General features: G+C 36.8%; 1 protein-coding gene across 3 annotated transcripts in view; it reads left to right on the top strand.

Moving 5' to 3' along the window:
• APBB2 (amyloid beta precursor protein binding family B member 2) overlaps positions 1 to 16,801 on the top strand; it is a 419,709-nt gene that overhangs the window by 102,797 nt on the left and 300,111 nt on the right. The window lies entirely within an intron of this gene.

Raw genomic sequence — 16,801 nt, 5'->3', positions numbered from 1 at the left:
AAATGGCATTTCCCACCTTGGTCCTCCATCTTCCCCAGAATGGACTCAGAGTGGCAAAAAAATCAAATATATTCTCAAAGTACAAAGATTTGCCATAGTGTGGGAAGTTCAAAAGAATGTTCCCCAACCTCTAAAGGCAAGGCCAAGAGGGTTGCTAAGTGTTTGAGCAGTAGCAGCATTCTTGGAATAAATGCCCTTTTCGTCTCTTAAGGACACCACTCTGAAGATAGGGGCCATCACTTGAAGCTGTAAGTTTTAGTATGTTTGTTAAAAAAAAAAAATTAGTCACATGACTTTATAATCATACCTCATGGCCACTTGCAGATGTCTTTCAGTAAGTAACGTGGAGGAATTTAATGCTTTTTGCCTTCTTTAGTCCATCCAGGAAGCTCAGATTGAATATCCCCAATCCACCTGGTTATTACCATAGCCTAGACTGCAATATATAAATGAGAGATTTTCTGCCCTTCAAAGTGTATTGTCTATCAAAGACCAGATAAACATATGTGGTAAAATATCCTTCTTGTGTTTTACTGGAAGGGTTAGGAACAAGGAGGAGAGAAAACATCTGGCTTCTCTCCCTAGCCAAGGAAGATCCTGTTCTTTCCTGAAGAACTTCTAGAACCTGAAGGTTTGTTAGTGTGATTTATTCCTGAGCTTTCTCAGTGTTTCTACCATAATTATTCATATAATCCTAGTTTTACAAAAGGTCTAAAAGGTCATGCATAGGAATATATTACTGTAAGCATATGTACTTTTTCTTTTTTTAAAAAATTAACTTGACTTTTTTCAATCATCAAAAATTGGTTTTTTTTCATTCTTACCTTCCTTCCCACTTTGAAAAAGAAAGAAAAACAAAATCCAAGTAACAATTAAGTATTATTCAAGCAAAGCAAATTCCTGCCCAGGGCATGTCCAAAAAGAAATATGCATTATTCTGCATCCTGAATCTATCACCTCTCTTCAGGAATAGAAAGCATGTTTCATTATGAGTCCTGTAGACTAGTGATTGGTCATTTCATTGATTAAATTGAATTAAATTGATTGATTAAATTCCATTGATTGAATTGATTAAATCCCCTTTTACTAAGGGGATTCGTTCTGTGAAGCTTGGATTCAGTCAAAGGGCTGCACTTGAGGACCCAGAGAGCTCCATGTGGCCTGGAGGCCACAGGTTCTCCACCCAGCTTAACCCTTTCAAGGTTATTTGTTTTACAGAGACAAATGTTATTGCATAAATTGTTTCCTACTTCTGTTCACTTCACTCTGTATTCCTCACACCTCTGTCCTGGACCTTCATCTTTGTCTCCACCCTTTCATTTTGATGATCTCTCAGCTCCATGGATTGTCTGTGCTTCCATATCATCAGGAGTTATCTTTTAGACATCTTGATCTGGATAGCCTTTCAATATTGCAATCAGGTCCCAGTGTGTTACTTTCTTCTTCAGACTTTCTCTTGAAGACTCCACCATCTATCCAGTCAGTCAGTCTTACAACCTTGGAGTTACTACCTTCACTCCCATATACAGTTTTTGGTCATTGATCACAATATCTAGGGCAGCTAGGTGGTGCAGTGGATAGAGCACCAGAACAGGAGTCAGGAGGACCTGAGTTCAAATCTCACTTCAGACATTTGACACTCACTAGCTGTGTGACCTTGGGCAAGTCATTTAACCCCAATTGCCTCATCCTGGGTCATCTCCAGTCATCCTGATGAATATCTGGTCACTGGATTCAGATGGCTCTGGAGGAGAAGTGAGGCAGGTGACCTGCACAGCCCTCCCTCACTGAAAACAAAGTCAAGTGCAAGTCATGTCATCATTTCTCTGATGGCATGGTCTTCTTCGGCAACGAAGGTCGAACACACATGCATCAGTCCATGGAAGTCGTCCCACATTTCTCTGAAATTGTCCCCTTCGTCATTCCATTAGATTCATATTAGTTCCTATATTTCCTTATTCTCAGTGGAGAGGTGGGTGACTATGGAAGCAGAGTGTTGCATCCACTGTCAGATGTGATCATTTTCTTCTATCAGTTTTACTTAACTGGGAAACTTGGCATAACAGATGGAGCTTTGGAATTGAAGTCAGGAAGATCTGGGTTTCAGTCCCACCTGATATTAGCTCTGGAACCCTAGGAAACTCACTTTTCCTTGCTCAGCCTCATTTGTCTCATCTTGGGAGATCAAATGAGATACCCCTAGAAGGTGCTCTGCAGAAAACTTAATGTGCTTTATAAATGTTAGGGATTAGTAACTGCTTTTCTTTGTCGCAATGGTAGTTCTATGATGTCGACATTTGGAAATGACTGTGGTGTAAACTATTTGTCAATAAAACTCTTTCAAAAAGCTGAATACTTTTATTTTTCTTTTTATTCATTCATTCATTCATTTATTTATATATTTAACTTTTAACATTTATTTTCACAAAATTTTGGGTTCCAAATTTTCTCCCCTTTTGTCCCCTCCCCCCACCCCAAAACACTGAGCGTTCTAATTGCCCCTGTCTGCCAATCTGCCCTCTCTTCTATCATCCCTCTCTGCCCTTGTCTCCATCCTATACCTCTTTACCTGTATTTCTTATTTCCTACTGGCAAGAACAGTACTCGACAGCTGTTTCTAAAACTTTGAGTTCCAACTTCTCTTCCTCCCTCCCTCCCCACCCCTTCCCTTTGGAAGGCAAGCAATTCAATATAGGCCAAATCTGTGTAGTTTTGCAAATGACTTCCATAATAGTAGTGTTGTGTAAGAACTAATTATATTTCCTTCCATCCTATCCTGTCCCCCATTACTTCTGTTCTCTCTTTTGATCCTATCCCTCCCCATGAGTGTTGACCTCAAATTGCTCCCTCCTCCCCATGCCCTCCCTTCCATCATCCCCCCCACCCTGCTTATTCCCTTATCACCCACTATCTTGTATTGTAAGATAGGTTTTCATACCAAAATGAGTGTGCATTTTATTCCTTCCTTTAGTGGAATGTGATGAGAGTAAACTTCATGTTTTTCTCTCACCTCCCCTCTTTATCCCTCCACTAATAAGTCTTTTGCTTGCCTCTTTTATGAGAGATAATTTGCCCCATTCCATTTCTCCCTTTCTCCTCCCAATATATTTCTCTCTCACTGCTTGATTTCATTTTTTTAAGATATGATCCCATCCTCTTCAATTCACTCTGTGCACTCTGTCTCTATGTGTGTGTGCGTGTGTGTGTGCATGTGTGTGTATGTAATCCCACCCAGTACCCTACTTTTATTTTTCTTAAGAGTAGGTTTGTGGTTGGTTTTTTATTTTTTCTTTTCAATATTGATTGCGCAAACTTTGGGGATAGAACACCTATCTGGGATTCCTTTTGTATCTTCTCCTAGTGCCAAGTTCAGTGTTCGACGAGGACCCCCAAAAGTTATTAATGAACTAAATAGGATCATGGTGAGAATATCTTGTTTTAGCAACATCTGTTATATTATTTGCAACGTTGTGCAAATTCTACCACTAGGAAACTGGAAAAATAGAATTTCAGTGAAGGCAGGGACTTTCGAGGCCATTTTGATATTCATTAAAAATGGTCATTCTACGTCAGCACCAATATGACATTTTACTCTATTGTTTAATGAGTCCTAGGTTATTTTGGTGTTACTTTGTAGCAGTTACAAGTCTTCTCATATTTAATTAAACTGAAAATTGCTCAGTATTTCCAATGGAATAATTATATAAATAGAATTGCAATGACTATTCAAACACCAGAGCTCAGAAGTTTGTATACTTTTGGCAGATATGATGAAGACGGAAGAAGAAGTTTACATTTATGTAACTTTAAAATGAGATATGGCTTAGGGGTCCCAAGGGTCAGTTCTCCAGCAGCACCCAGAATCCTGCATTATTCGTTGCCATTTCTTTCTGCTGTGATGTATATGTGATTATGAAATGCAGGATACCTTCTATTGTGGGACTGCAGCAAAAATGATGAATGTGACCTGAATACTTATTTCCCTGTGCTTCCTTCTACTATTCACACGTAACCTAATGTCATAGGATCACAAAGTTTGGGGCTAAAAGGGACCTTCCATAGTTGTTTCAATTCAGCTGCCTGATTTTGCAGATGAAGAAATGGAAGCCCAAAGAGATCAGGTGTCATTCAGTTTATAATTCTATGGACGGAGTTACCCTGTTAACGAATGTTTCCCTTGCAAATATACATCCCTTAATTACCTTTTCTTAATTAACTTTCTCTAGTATGTTTTAGTGAGGTAAATCCTCAAAGGATATTTTTCTTTACCTCATCGCCAAGTGCATAGTAAGGCCTCCTTTTTATTTCTCATGTTGGACCAGCTCTTAGCCAATTGGATCTCTTGTTACTTTTCAAAGTGGGAGAAGAAATTTGTCACTGCCAGAGTATTGGAACAGTTCTTCTGACCCACTTGGATTGAAACTCCCATTATATCCTTGCCATTTTTTCTCTGCCAACAATTCTTTTGGTATTCCATTTAAAGAACCAGAGAGAGAGGGTTTCTGGGTTGGGTTCTTACCCAGTATGTGTGTGTGTGATTATCATTTTTTTTGTTGAAGACTTACGACTTCTGTTAATTATTGAGTGTAGATAATAAAGGGGAAGCTCGGCGGTACAGTGGATAGAGTGCCAGGCTGGAGTCAGGAAGACTCATCTTTGTGAGTTCAAATCCGGCCTCAGTTATTTAGTAGCTGTGTGACCCTGAGCAAGTCACTTAAACCTGTTTGCCCCAGTTTCCTCTTCTGTAAAATGAGCTGAAGAAGGAAATGACAAACCACTTCAGTCTCTTTGCCAAGAAAACCCCAAAATGGGGTCACAGAGAGTCAGATATGGCTGAAATGACCGAAAAGCAACAGCAAAAATAGATAATAAGTGACATTTTATATCACATTTTAAAATGTGCAGAATCTTTCAAATATATGATCTCCTTGAACACCAGATGATATAAGTCCTATTAGTATGGTATCCCCATTAGACAAATAGGTCACTTGAAACTTAGAGTGATTTAAGTGACTTGTCTAAGGCCATACAGCTAATAAGTGCTGAGTCCTTACTAAGTACTAATTAGTACTTGTTTAATTTATTAGTCTTTAAGTAATTATTAGTAGTATCAATACTTAATAAGTTCTAATTAGCACTTAATTTATTAGTACTTAATAAGTGTATTAAGCACTAGGTACTTAATAAGTGCTAAGAAGTACTAACGACTCTTCTGGATTTATTATTACTCTTTTGCGTTATATTCATATATTCTTTTACTCTAAGTCTGTTGCTCTTTGCATGATACATTCCACCATAGTGCTACTGGATCCTACCAGGATATCCTTTCCCAAGTCGTATCCATTGTGTACTTCTATGGCCTGGTTTTGAGTCTCATCATCATCCTGATTGATATTTATTAAGAGGAAAGTAATATTATTTCTCAAATTTTGTGCCTGAAAGTGATCACAGTGCTTGAGATGGGCTCACACTGAAAACATGAGCCCAGTGGTGTTTTTGCCTTTCTTTTGGTTATGGACATTCTATTTTCTGTGGTCACACTGCCTTTTTAACTGCCCCATCACTCTTGATTCATGTTAAATTGAAAAACCCCAAGAATTACAAAGTTTTTTTTTTTCAAATAAACTGATAGCAAGCCATATTTCCTCCATCTTATAATTGTGCAACTGATTTTTAAATCCAGATATAGGAATTTATAAATCATCCCTATTAAAATTGATTTTATTTTCATTGGTAGAGAAGATATTTACTTGTTTTGATAAAAGGGATTTCCTTATCTGGGCTTTCTCTATACCAGTGAAGTTATAGGTCCATCCCCATCCCTATTTTTGATTTGGCCCATTATTTCAGCCCATTGAGAGAATTTTGGTTCTGGAACCACTTACCTGATACATTAGCTAGCCTTCTTAGTTAACTGATAAAAAAGAAATCAGTTACTGATAAAAAAATATTGAGTAGAGCTGGATCAAGGACAGAGAATCCTGTGGCACTTTGCTAATGACCTCTTTCCAATGATATTAACCTCCCTTCTTTGGCTGTTCATCTAACGGATGTCATTTAATATATATATCTAAGCATGAAGAATAAATGTTACGGGAGTTCAGAGGAAAGAGAAAGGGTTCCTCCTCCAGCTGCTTAATCCTATAGTTCCTTTTGTCCTTTTTGCGTGGTGCTGACCATAATCTGCTTTATGTTATCATGATTTGTGTGCTTACCTTATCCTTTCTTCTAGGTTGGAACATTGTGTTCCGTTTTGAGTGACATAGTTTAGGAAGGACATTGATAAGTTGGACGACATACAGAGAAGGTCAAATCAGATGCTGAATGGACTGGAATCCATGCTATATGTGGACTTTTTGAAGAAACTGAAAACCTAGAGAAAGGAAGAGTTAGAAGAGAGTTGCTGTCAAAGATCTGTCATGTCAGAAAGAGAACAGGGTTGTTCTCTTTGGCCCCAAAAGGAAAACATGGACATGGGTCAAAATTGCATAAAGGAAAAGTTAGTTTTGTCAGGAAAAAGCTTCCTGGAAATGAGAGACCTCCAGAAGTGGCCTGGTCTGCTTTAGGATGTGGTGGGTTCTCCCTCCCTGGACGACTTAAGGCAGAAAATGAATAACCCCTTACTGGTTATGTTGTGCCAGGATTCTTTGGGAAGGGGGTGTATGGGTTTGACTAGATGGTCACTGACATTTCTTCCAACTTCCAATTCTTTGGTTTTTTTAATTCAATAATTATAAGATTTTGGAGCAAAGGAACTATTTTCATCCTTCTATTTCATGAATTACTTTGCCCATAACAAGAACTCAATAAATATCTGTTTAATTACTAAATGAGAAGAAGACATTTGAGGAAGGACTTGAAGAATAGATAGATTTTTCATGGTTTGTAGAGAACATTAACTATGAGGAGTTAGGGAGAGGGAAGAGTCTAATAAATTACACTTTTATATTTCAAGTCTAGATGACTGGAATAATGATGGTGTCACATCACTGGAAATAAGAAAATGAAGGAGTGCCAGTTTTGAAGGCATGGGTTAAGTTTATAACATGTTCAGTTTGAAGGGTATGCAGGACATCTCATAGACAAAAGTCTAAAATAGATATTCGATTTTTAGAGAAAAGTGAGGACTCTCGATGTAAGTTTGGGTGCCATCTTTGTCTCATTTATTATCTAGATACAGGGGTGTTTCTGAATTAGAATTAGATTCTCATGCTTTTGCCCCTGGTTCCTAATAACCTTTCTCTGAATTTTCTTGAGTTCCATTTTTTCTGCTATATACTTTTTCATAAAAATGTAACGATTATATTAAGAATCATGACTCCTTCATCTTTTATAGGTCAATGTAACACCAGACAGTGGAATTGCCTACTGCCAATGTTCTGTATAAAACTTTAGATTTTAATTTAACTTTAATACTGCTACTAACTCACATTTACATAATACTCTGAGATTTGCAAAGAACTTTGTATACATTCTCATTTGATCCTTACAACAATCTTAAGGGGAAACTAAGGTTCAGAGAAGTTAGCAACTTGCCTATGATTACACCACTAAGTTTCTGAGGTAAGATTCAAAACCAGGTCTTTCTGACTCCGATGATTAGTATATTTTTCATTTTTTTCCTGCTGCTTCTATCAGGGTGTTGAGTATCTCATTTGAAAGTGGACTAGATTTTCTTCGTTAAAGAACACATTCCTTCCCCTCCAAAATGGCAGATGGGAAGAGGAGACTTTCAGAATGCCAGTTTCTGCTCACTCATTAATATTTTCCGCAGTTTTTTCAATACTTTTCTCCTCACACCTAACTGTCCAGAAGAGGACTGGGAAAAATGGACAGTTTTGTTTTACTATCTTTTTAGTTTATTATGTCAAATATTTCTCAATTTTTAGATTGTTTTTATTTTATTAAATATTTCTCAATTATATTTTAAGCCTTTTTTAAAAAATTGAGTTCCAAATGATTTCTTTCTCTTTCCCATCCCTCCCTCACCTATTGAAAAGGCAGGCAACATGATACCCATTATGCATATGAAGTCAGGCAGAACATATTTCTGTATCAGCTGTGTTACAAAAGAACATACAAGAAACAAGACAAAAAAGTATGTTTCAGTTTGTAATCAGTGTTCATCAGTTCTCTCTTTGGAGGTGATTAGCATTTTTCTTCATGGGTCCTTTGGAATTATCTTTGGATCATTTTCTTGATCAGAGTAGCTAAGTTTGTCAGTTGATCATTACAGTATTTCTGTTACTGTGTACAGCATTCTCCCATTCTGCTCACTTCACTTTGCATGAATTCATATAAGTCTTCCCAAGTTTTTATGAAACCATCCCCTTCATCATTTCTTTTAGCACAATGGTATTTCATCATAATCAGCAACCACAATTTGTTCATCCATCCCCTGTTAATGGGCATCCCTTCAATTTCCAAATCTTTGCCACTACAAAAAGAGCTAATATAAATATTTTTGTACATATAGGTCTTTTCCCTTTTCTTTGATCTCTTTGGGATAGAGAACTTGTAATGGTATTGCTGGGTCATAGGGTATACCCAGTTTTATAGCCCTTTGAGTATAATTCCAAATTATTTTCCAGAATGGTGGGACCAGTTCACAACTCCACCAACAACAGTGCGTTAGTGTCTCTTTTTCCAAATTGCCTCTTGTATTTGTTCTTTTCCTTTTCTGTCATGTTAGCCAATCTGATTGGTATGAGGTGGTGATTCAGAGTTGTTTTAATTTGCATTTCTCTAATCAGTAGTGACTTAGAATATTTTTTAATGTGACTATTGATAGCATGGATCTCTACTTTTGGAATCATCCTATATCCTTTGATCATTTATCAATTGGGGAATAGCTCTTATTTTTAAAAATTTGACCCACTTCCAAATATATATATATTTGAGAAATGAGGTCTTTGTCAGAGGACATGCTTTCCTTACCTCTGATCTTATGAAAAGACTTCTAGTTTATCCTCATTACAGAGAATGCTTATTTATTACTTAATACTTACTTTTAGACACATACTGTGTATCATTTCAAGAAAGGTCCTAAAATAGAAGATTTTGAATAAATGTTTTACATTAACCAGAGCATATATGTCAATACGCTGTTTCCTCTAGTTCCCAAGTTCTTGTCAGATCTATGTTGATAACGTGTCTGGTGTCTAGTTAACTGTAACTATTTACTGCATTTTGAAAGATAACATTCTTTGAGAGACAGGAGGACATGGGTTAGAACCCTGTCCTTGATGCCGGCTAAGTGGTCATGAGCCGGTTACTTTACTTCTTGAATCTCACACACCTACTTAATAATTTATGCCCAAGAGGATGAGCACAGGGTGAGGAGGCATGTTTGAATTTGCATTGCTGGAGGTTGTAGCCACATGGATGGTTCCTAGGTTCTCTGAATTATTCTGCTATTTGGGAGCATTTCTTTCCTTGTTGAAAGTTCTACGTGGCAGTGACATTACCTCATTTCTGTTCTTTGTGTAGCTAAGCTGCTGAATTACCTGCTTCTAACATTTGTGACACTACAGCATTGGAACTATGATTGGGGAGAAAAAAGGGAAAAGATTTGAGGCTTAAAGCCCATGTTTTACAGCACATAGAGACCTTTAATAACTTTTTATGGATGTGCTCAGATGTGTCTTCTGTCTTCCTAGACGCTATCTTAAGAATCGTCTTTATTTAAATTCAGAGTAGGATTTCAGAATAAATAAAAGCTTCATTTCACATATTGGGATTCGAAGTAATGAATATGAAGATTTCTTCGGTTGACATTCTCCTTCGGTATTCTGAATAAGTAAACACATATACATTTTAAGCTGTGTGTTTAAATGTTGTGTGGGCCTGGCCACTCCTCAGGAATTTGTTCCTTGACTGAGAGATATTAAAAATGACAGGACATTTTTTCCCCCAGAATCTGAGAATAGTCTGCCTTGCCAAGTCTTTTTTGTTTTAAAGTTTTGCTTAGTAAAAGTAGAAGCTCCTGATTTACAAAGATTTCTTTGTCTTTTTCAAATCATAGTATCATTCTCCCTCCTCCCCCCCCCCCCCATTTTGTGATAACTTTGAACTGGGGACCAAATGATGCTTTTTTTGAGTTTTTCTTGGCAATTTAGATATTTTCTTTAATCTGTCAATCAATATTTATTAAGCTTTTGCTGAGTGGGATCACTAACAGACAAAAGCCCAAACCAGTCCCTACTGTCAAGGATCTTGCTTTCTAAAGGAAGTGGCTTTTAAAGTTTCATGTATTTTTAAAGACAAAGTAACCTTTTTTTTTTTTTTAAATAAATACTGGTTACCAAAAAAGTCATCTTCAAGGAATTAGGATCTTTCTAGATAAAGTTGGAGGAGACTGTGGAAATGTTACTTGTAAGCTCACAGATTTAGAGCTGGAAGGACTAGAGCTGGCTGGAGATCATCCAATGGAACTCTTTCCTACAGATGGGGAAACTGACACCCAAGGGGGAGAAGTACCTTGTCCAGGGTCACATAGATGTAAATGACAGAGCCGAGGTTCAAACCCAGATCCTCTGGCTCCAAATACAGCACTCTTTACATTAGATCCCACTATCCTACTTCCCACTACACTATTGGATGCTATGGCATCCCATGATCAATTACAAGGATGGGCAACCTTTCAGAAGTGGGAGGCTCTTGCCTCTCCCTTTTCTTTGGGCTGGCCTGGGTGCAGGGTAGTCTCTGTCTCAGAATAATAACAATAATAGCTGTTTGATGACAGAGGTAGTAAATGGCACAGTCAAGACTTGACCTGGGTTTGAATCCTGGTCATGTCGTGCCTTTGTGATCTTGGGCAGGTCACTTAAAGTTACCTCTTAGGCTTCAGTTTTTTCATCTCTAAAATGAAAGACTTGGACTAGATGCCTTCTAAGTTTCCTCTCATCTCCTGTGATCCTGTTCACATTTACTTGGCACCTTCAGTACCACATTTGATTCTCACAACCACCTTTGGTGATGTCAGCATTATTGCATTCTTTTTACAGGTGAAGAAACCTAAGTGCAGAGAGGTTATACTTGCTCAGGGTCCCCAAGCCCATCAATGATGCAGCTGATTTGTAAATTTTCTGATCACAGGAGCATATCCTTCACCAGACCCGCCTGGTCAGTCTTTGTAATTTTCTTTGTACCACGGGTAACTATGGCCTAAGAATTCATCATTATGTGGCCAACCTGCTGGTAATGAGCTCCTTGGTATTTAGTGAGGCTTGTCCTTGAAAAGCAGACATTGTCTAGGACTAGGACCACATTTGAAGTGTTTTTGGCTTGGTGTGTGCTCTGCTGACTTAGCAAAATTTTTCTGCTTTAAAAATTTGTTTCCTTCCATTTTTCTGACTAGAGAGTTGAATCCATAAACCCACTTCTCCTTTAAAAAAAACAAATGTCATTTGCGAAGGAGACTCAGTCTTGTACAACTTTATGTGCCTTTGTTTAGCTGAAATTCTACCTTTAGGTATACTAAATTATTGTTAAATTATGAAATTAAAGAATACATTTTTAAATTAGATGAATTGAAGGACTGGGAATTTTGTAGAAAGAAGGAACTAGGTAGGTCTGAGTATGCCTTTGGATATGTAGAAGGGCACCATAAGGTCATTAGCTTCTTGGGGAAATGAAAACAGGAGATGTGAAAGGCGTACAGAAAGGAAGGAAGTCGGACTTGGAATTTTGCTTAGGGTTATCACTCTGGGGTGCTTCTCAAAGTCTTCTCTGCATTTGCCTAGTAAGTGACTGTTTTATATACTGGTTATACTGAGATCATTCATCTCCTTTGGAACAGAACCACTGCTTACAGAGGCCTCTTAAGGAATAAAATTTCATCTGCGGAGCTTTTAAAATGGGGATTATAATAATATCTATCTCCCAGGGTTATTGTGAGGATCACATGAGATAATAATTATAAAGTGCTTAGCATATTACCTGGCACATCTAAGCATAATGGAAATGTTAGCTATTATTTGTACTGTTATTACTAGCCATGTGAACCTAGGTAAGTCACTTATCTTCTATTTGCCTTGCTTTCCTCATCTGTGAAATCCAGATAAAAATAGTTACCTGTATCTCAGGATTGTTGTGAGGAGCAAATGAGATAATTTTGAAATTCTTAGCACAGTGCCCAGCACAAAAGTAAGCTCTATATAAATATTACCTGTGAATCTTATTACCATAATTGTGCTGTGCGATGTAAAATCAAAATGCATGTGGTACTAGGATCATAACATTCAAAGGGGTCTTAGTGATCAGTTAGTCTAGTTTCCTTATTTCTTTAAAAAAATATATGAATTTCTTTTGCTTTTTACATCATAGTTGTTTCCAAGTATAAATGAATCAATCGGCATTTATTAGGGACTTGTTACTATATTCCAGGCCCGTTATATAACTCATTACCTCCCCTTTTCAGCGAAGCTTTCCATATAACAAAGATGAAAAAACAGCTGAACAAAACCAAGGACACATTTTACTGTATCCAACAGCATATAACCGTTCCACACCCATAGTTCTCCTACCTCACCAAGGAAAAAGAGAGACATTTTCCACATCTTTTCTTAGTGGGCATAATTGCATAAGCTTCAGTTTTATTTTTTTCATTTGCTTTGTTGTAGTTGCGTGTATTGTTTATTTTTCTGGTTCTTACTTGACTATGAATCAATTTATAAAAGTCTTCCTATGATTTTCTGAGTTTCTCAAAGTCTTCTTTTTTTTTTTGTACCATAACAATATTTCGTTAACAGTTTGTGCAGCCATTCCTTTAACTGCTGGGTACCAACTTTGTTTCTGGTTCTTTACTATTACACATAAAAAAAGCTCCTATGAGTATTTTGATATGTGAGATATTCCTTTCTGTCTTTGACCTCCTTAGATTCTGTGTCCAGCAGAAAGATCATCTAGTTCAAAGGTACAAAAGTTGAGTGACTTTTCTTGTTTTTTACTTAATTCCAAATAGTTTTCCTGAATCAGGGAAACTCAGGTTCTGAAGGAGGTGTAGGGGCCTTGGTCAAAGTCACAGTTAGTAAATGTCAGATCCAGGATTTGAATTCAGGATCTCTGACTCCAAAACCAGCACTTTGTCTAATGTGCCATTGTCTCCTGGATCTGTCTTTAAAACAGTATTTAGCTTAATTTTTTGAACTTTGATTAGAGTTGCATATAGCCTTTGTATTAACTTGCTGGTCACACTGTTTAGCTACCTATTAAAATACATTTATTCTAAAAATATTGAAAAGACACAGCAAAATAGATTTTATATCCTTGAAGCAATTTAGGCAGAGATTTAAAAAGCACAGATGTCAAGACTGTGAGTCATTGTCTAAAGCTGGAGTTCTTAAACTGGCATCCAAGGACAGATTTCAAGAGGTCTGTGAACTTAGATGGAAAGTAAGTGGCATCTTTATTTCAATATAATTGGTTTCTTTTATAATCCCGTATATTATATTTTGTACATTTAAAAACATTGTTCTCAGGGAGGGGTCCATGGATTTCACCAGATCACCAAAAGAGATTATAATTGATTTGACAGTTCAGAGAATTTACATAATTTCTATTATGTTTTACCAAATACTTTCCTTATACTCTGTGTAGTAGGTAGTATGAACAGAAGTGTCCCTGTTTTACAGATGAGAAAACTGAGGCTGAGAAAAGTTAAATGACTTTACCCAATGAATACGTGCCAGAGCTCAGACTAATGCTCTTTATGATTAGCTATATAACTTCCTTTTGGTGGGTAATATTGAAACCTTTCATTTTAATAATGTGACAGGTTGATTTCCTCAATTTACTTTTATGGAGACTAGGTAAAATCTTGACAGCATTTCCATTCGATGAGAAAAGACCCAGAAATGTGGATTCAAATTTAGGACCCAAGGTTTTTAAGCTTTTGCTGAGCATTCACCTCTGAGATTAAAAAAAACTCAATAAGTCTACCTTGTGTACAACAGAGACATGTTTACTCAGATCCTTGCATGGCAAGTAAAATGGATCTTGTGTGCCACCACTGGATAGTTTTTTCCCAACTTAAAACTCTTCTGTGGCCTTTAATTTGAACTCAGAACAAATACTTGAAAATGAGGACTTACCTTACAGTGTTTGTTTTTTGCTCTACTCTTATTTTACTACCCTCAGTTGAAAAATTACAAAAATAAAGCATATGTATTACCATTTGAACAAGCTTTCTGGTTGCCCTTGGAGAGGTTGCTAACTCCTCATAAATCCAGGGGCTTGGCTAGAAGCCTCTTTTCTGTCTTGTGTTCCTGGGTTTGTCTTTTTTTTTTGATCTACCAAGCTTAAATGGTACTTAAAGTGGTAAGCTGAATTCATTACCTGTGACTGTTTAAAAATGTTTGTTTTTGTTCAGTTTAACTGAATGGTGAACCTTTTAATTAATCTAAATTCTGTTTGTTCTATCTGTCCTTCTATCTGTGCTTCAAGGAATGAAATATTTAAAATATTTTCTCTTTTTTCTTTCTAATTAAAAAAAATCCCCAAGGGAGACCTAGAATATCAAGAAAGAAATTTAATTGCTCCCTGTTTTTCTGAATCCTTTCCCCATTTACATAAGCTTATTGTGGATCTTGTCCAAAAGAATTTTATCCACCTGATTTGCTCAGAACTTCATTTGTTTCATATATCACAATAGGTGAAACATTACCATTTAATAGCAAAATCAAAGTGCCATTAATTGAAAATTTGAAATTCTTTGAATTAGGGAGCCAGTTTAGCATAAGAGAAAGAATGCTAGATTTACAGGCTCAGGACTTGTGGTCAATCCCAGCTCTGCTACTTTATGCCTTTGTGACCTTCTGCAAGTTACTGCAAATCTGCAGTTTGTTTTCTAATGTATAGAATGATAGGGAGGAAGGGTTAGATGATGTTTGGCAGCTAGGTGGCTTGATGTTTAAGACATTTGACCTAGAGTCCTGTAGACCTGAGTTAGAATCCTGCCTCAGACACTTAACTAGTTTTGTGACCCTAGGCAAATCACTTAACCTGTCTCAGCCTCAGTTTCCCCACTTGTGAAATGGAAATTATCATACTTCCCTTGATTGTTTTGAGTATCAAAATCAATTTAATTCAGTAAACATTTGTGGTCTACTACATAGCAGGTATTACGCTAAGCATTGCAAATACAAAAAGAGGCAAAAGACAGTCTCTATCCTCAAGGAATTTACAATGTATTAGGGGAGGCAACATACAAATGTATACAGAGCCAGCTATATATAGGACAAATAGGAAATAATTAAAAGAAAGAAAGGTTTTAGAGAAGGCTTTCTGTAACAGAAGATGGAATTTTAGTTAATTAAAAGAGATCGGGGATGTCAGTAGTCAGATAAGTAACATGTATGAAGTTCTTGCATTGCAATGAAGTACTAAGTCTACCAGAAAAATTCCTCACACACTGTGGTCATTGCTGTGTACAAAGTTCTCCTGGTTCTGCTCCTTTCACTCAGCATCATATCATATAAATCTTTCCAGGCCTCCCTGAAGTCTTCCTGTTCATCATTTCTTATAGCACAGTAATATTCCATTACATTCTTATACCATAATGTGTTCAATCATTCCCCAATTGATGGGCATCCCCTTGACTTCCAGTTTTTGGCCACCACAAAGAGAGCTGCTATAAATATTTTTGTACATGTGGGACCCTTTCTTATTTTTATGATCTCTTTGGGATACAGTCTCAGAAGTGATATTGCTGGGTCAAAGGGTATGCACATTTTTGTGGCCCTTTGGGCATAGTTCCAAACTGCTCTCCAGAATGGTTGGATCAGCTCACATTTCCACCAACAATGAATTAGTGTTCCAACTCTCTCACATCTTCTCTAACATCTATCATCTTCCTGTTTTGTCATGTTAGCCAATCTGATAGGTGTGATATAGTATCTCAGGGTTATTTTGATTTGCATCTCTCTAATCAGTAGGGATTTAGAGCATTTTTTTATATGACTATAGATAGCTTTAATTTCTTCCTCTGCAAAATACCTGTTCATATCCTTTGACCATTTATCAATTGGGAAATGACTTGTATTCTTGTACATTTGACTCACTTCTCTATATATTTTAGAAATGAGGCCTTTATCACAGACACTAGTTGCAAAAATTCTTTCACAGTTTTCTGCTTTCCTCCTAATCTTCGTTGCATTGGGTTTGGTTGCGCAAAAACTAACCCTTTTCTTTATTTAAAATAAGGAATCAGTAAGCGTTTATTGAGTGTGTCCATTATATGCCAGGTACTCTCTCCAAAATGCTCTATATACTTAATTATTTTTTGCAAATTATGAACAATTTACCTATTTCTGGATGATTCAGAGTCATCCTTCTTTCTCTTCATTTGTCATTTGTTAATTGGCTACTTTGCTAAGGCTGATGAGAAAATGAAGTGGATACTTTACATTTCCTCAAAGGGCTCACAACCCTGGTTCTAATTCTGCTCAACTTTTTACCATAGTATGCTGCCTGTAAATACCTACGATAAATAACAAAAAACAAGTATGGAAAAGCTCTACTAAGTTTTGTCTTGAGGATCATTACTCATTACACTGTACTTTATATGCACATGCCCTCAGGGACTATGAAAGCATTTAGAACTTTTTGTCAATTCCTAAATGCCCTTGTAGTTCGCCTTGTTATTTAATAGGTGTTTTGTTTCCTTCAGTGTAAATGATCAGTGTGTGCAAGTAGAATCTTCCCTCGTAATTTGAAATTCTTTTGTCTGTTGTAGACTAAGAAAATAGATATCCATGCTTGTTAGAGTTATACCAAAAATAAGCGTAATTCTGCCCCAAGT

This window comes from Notamacropus eugenii, chromosome 6, assembly GCF_028372415.1.
Source record: "Notamacropus eugenii isolate mMacEug1 chromosome 6, mMacEug1.pri_v2, whole genome shotgun sequence".
In the NCBI taxonomy this organism is placed as follows: domain Eukaryota; kingdom Metazoa; phylum Chordata; class Mammalia; order Diprotodontia; family Macropodidae; genus Notamacropus; species Notamacropus eugenii.
The sequence above is the reverse complement of the archived record's forward strand: the minus strand, read 5'-3'. Positions and strand labels throughout refer to the sequence as shown.